The following is a 4214-nucleotide window of genomic DNA, read 5'->3' on the forward strand; positions in this document are numbered from 1 at the left end:
GGGGGGAAGGGATGCCCTTTCTACTGGTTCTATTCGGGACAGGTGATCTGCTACTTGGTTCTCTGTCCCTTTTCTGTCTCTTATTTCTATATCAAACTCTTGCAGAAGCAACACCCATCTTATGAGCCTGGGTTTTGAATCCTGCTTTGTGAGTAGATATTTAAAAGCAGCATGGTCAGTGTACACAATCACTTTTGATCCTACCAAATAGGATATGAACTTGTCAATGGCATAAACCACTGCAAGCAATTCCTTTTATGTGGTTGTGTAATTTTTCTGTGCATCATTTAAAACATGGCTGACATAGTAAATGACGTGCAGAAGCTTGTCATGCCTCTGTCCCAATACTGCACCAATGGCATGGTCACTGGCGTCACACATTAGTTCAAATGGTAATGTCAGTCTGGTACAGAAATGACTGGTGCTGTGACCAGCTTAGCTTTTAAAGTCTCAAACGCCTGCAAACACTCTGTGTCAAAGACAAAGGGTGTATCGGCAGCTAGTAGATTGCTTAGAGGTTTTGTAATTTTTGAAAAATCCTTTATAAACCTTCTATAGAATCCTACATGTCCCAAAAAGCTTCCGATTGCCTTAACATTGGCAGGTGGTGATAATTTTTCAATTACCTCTACCTTAGCTTGATCTACCTCTATTCTCTTGTTTGAAATTTTGTGCCTAAGGACAATTCCTTCAGTCACCATAAAGTGACATTTCTCCCAGTTTAAAACCAGGTAAGTCTCTTGGCACCTTTTTAGAACAAGTGCTAGATGGTCAAGACAGCAGCTGAATGAGTCTCCAAATACTGAAAAGTCATCCATGAAGACTTCTAGAAAATTTTTTACCATATCAAAGAAAATAGAGAGCATGCATCTCTGAAAGGTTGCAGGTGCATTACACAGATCAAATGGCATCCTTCTATAGGCAAATACTCCAGATGGACATGTGAATGCTATTTTTTCTTGATCCTGAAGATCTACTGTAATTTGGTTGTAACCTGAATAGCCATTCAAAAAGCAGTAGTAATCATGACCTGCCAGTCTTTCTAGCATATGGTCTATGAATGGTAAAGAAAAATGATCCTTTCTGGTGGCTGTATTGAGTCTTCTGTAGTCAATACACATACGCCACCCTGTAACTGTTCTTGTAGGAACCAGTTCATTTTTTTCATTGTGAACCATTGTCATGCCACCTTTCTTGGGGACTACTTGGATAGGTCTTACTCAGGGGCTATCAGAAATAGGATAAATAATCCCAGCCTTTAGTAATTTAGTGACCTCTTTCTGCACTACCTCCTTCATGGCTGGATTCAGCCGCCTTTGTGGTTGAACCATTGGCTTGGCATCATCCTCCAATAGGATCTTGTGCATACATCTAGCTGGGCTAATGCCCTTAAGATCACTTATGGACCATCCAAGAGCTGTCTTGTGTGTCCTTAGCACTTGAATTAGTGCTTTCTCTTCCTGTGGCTCTAAGGTAGAGCTTATGATTACAGGAAAAGTGTTACCTTCTCTCAGAAATGCATATTTCAGGGATGGTGGTAGTGGTTTGAGCTCGGGTTTAGGAGGCTTCTCCCCTTCCTGAGGAGTTTTCAGAGGTTCTTCTATTTTCTCTGGTTCCTCCAGATCGAGCTGAACATCTTTAAAGATGTCCTTTAGCTTTTTTTCGAGACTCTCAGTCATATTGACTTCTTCCACCAGGGAGTCAATAATATCAACTCTCATACAGTCTTTTGATGTGTCTGGATGCTGCATAGCTTTGACAGTATTCAACTTAAACTCACCCTCATTGACTCTCAGGGTCACCTCTCCTTTTTGGACATCAATGATGGTTCATCCAGTTGCTAGGAAAGGTCTTCCTAGAATGAGAGTTGCACTCTTGTGCTCCTCCATTTTTAGCACTACAAAGTCAGTGGGAAAGACAAATGGCCCAACCTTGACAATCATGTCCTCAATTACGCCTGATGGATATTTAATGGAGCCATCAGCAAATTGGAGGCATATTCTAGTTGGTTTGACTTCTTTAGTCAAGCCAAGCTTTCTGATAGTAGATGCAGGTATTAGGTTGATACTTGCTCCAAGATCACATAGAGCTGTCTTGGTACAAGTACCCTCTAATGTGCATGGTATCATAAAGCTTCCGGGATCTTTAAGCTTCTCTGGTAAGCTTTTCAGAATGACTGCACTGTATTCTTTAGTGAGGAAAACTTTTCAGTTTCTCTCTAATCCTTCTTATAACTTAAGATCTCTTTCATGAACTTAGCATAAGAGGGTATTTGCTCAAGTGCTTCTGCAAACGGAATCTTGATTTCAAGAGTCATGAGATAGTCTGCAAAGCGAGCAAATTGTTTATCCTATTCCGCTTGGTGGTGTTTCTGAGGATAAGACATCTTGGCTTTATATTCCTCAACCTTAGTTGCTGCAGGTTTATTTCCTACAGAGGTGGTTGGAGAAGCCTTCTTAGAGGGGTTACTATAAGCACTTGCAGGTGTCTGATCCCTCATTGGCGTTTGAACGCCAGGACTGGGGGGTGGATGGGCGTTTAACGCCAGATTTTCCCCTTTTCTGGCGTTTGAACGCCAGAACTGGACATGGACTGGGCGTTTAACGCCAATTTTCCCACTTTTTGGCGTTTGAACGCCAGAAGTGGGTATCCACTGGGCGTTTAACGCCAATTCTTGACCCTTTTCTAGCGTTTGAACGCCAGAAGTATTCCTCTCTGGGCTCTTACTGTCCTCAAAGGGATTTTAGGCAGTGATTTGCTTATCCTCTGTCAATTGTTCCTTTCTTGGCTTTTTGCTGCTTTGATTTGAGGTATTTAATGTCTTCCCACTCCTTAAATGAACAGCTTGGCACTCTTTTGTTATCTATTTGGATAACTGCTGTTTTGTCTGATTCAATTATTTTTCCATATTCTGGTTAGCATCTTTGGTTTCTTGTAGCATTTCTTTGAATTTTGCTAGCTGTTTTGTTAGAAAACATAATTGCTGATTGAGTTCAGCAACTTGTTCTAGAGGACTAAGTTCGGTGGAAACTGCCTTAGCCTCTTCTTTCATGGAGGACTCACTATTTAAGTACAGATGCTGATTTTTAGCAACTGTATCTATGAGCTCTTGAGCTTATTTAATTATTTTTCTCATGTGTATAGATCCACCAGCTGAGTGGTCTAGAGATATCTGGGCTTTTTCTGTAAGCCCATAGTAGAAGATGTCTAACTGCACCCACTCGAAAAACATTTCAGAGGGGTACTTCCTTAGCATCTCTCTGTACCTCTCCCAGGCATCATAGAGAGATTCATCATCCTCTTGTTTGAAGCCTTGGATGTCCAGCCTTAGCTATTGATGAGCGGATAATTTATACGCTTTTTGGCATTGTTTTTAGTATATTTTTAGTATGTTTTAGTTAGTTTTTAGTATATTTTTATTAGTTTTTAGTTAAAATTCACTTTTCTGGACTTTACTATGAGTTTGTGTTTTTTTCTGTGATTTTAGGTATTTTCTGGCTGAAATTGAGGGACCTGAGCAAAAATCTAATTCAGAGGCTGAAAAGGACCGCAGATGCTGTTGGATTCTGACCTCCCTGCACTCGAAGTAGATTTTCTTGAGCTACAGAGACCTAATTGGCGCGCTCTCAACAGCGTTGGAAAGTAGACATCCTGGGCTTTCCAGCAATTTATAATAGTCCATACTTTGCCTGAGATTTGATGGCCCAAACCGGCGTTACAAATCAGCTCAAAACTGCCCGGCGTTAAACGCCGGAACTGGCACAAGAATTGGAGTTAAACGCCCAAACTGGCACAAAAACTGGCATTTAACTCCAAGAAGAGTCTCTACACGAAAATGCTTCAATGCTCAGCCCAAGCACACACCAAGTGGGCCCGGAAGTGGATTTTTATGTCATTTACTCATCCTTGTAAACCCTAGGCTACTAGTCCTCTACAAATAAGACCTTTTGCTATTGTATTTTCATCTTGGGATCACTTTAGATCTTTTGATCACTTTAGATCTTTTGATCACTTTAGATCTCTAGATCATCTGGGTAGCTATCTTTAGTCTTATGCTATCTTAGATCATGGGGGCTGGCCTCACGGCCATGCCTAGACCTTGTTCTTATGTATTTTCAATGGTGGAGTTTCTACACACCACAGATTAAGGTGTGGAGCTCTGCTGTACCTCGAGTATTAATGCAATTACTATTGTTCTTCTATTCAATTCAGCT

Source organism: Arachis duranensis, chromosome 10, assembly GCF_000817695.3.
Source record: "Arachis duranensis cultivar V14167 chromosome 10, aradu.V14167.gnm2.J7QH, whole genome shotgun sequence".
Classification (NCBI taxonomy): Eukaryota; Viridiplantae; Streptophyta; class Magnoliopsida; order Fabales; family Fabaceae; genus Arachis; species Arachis duranensis.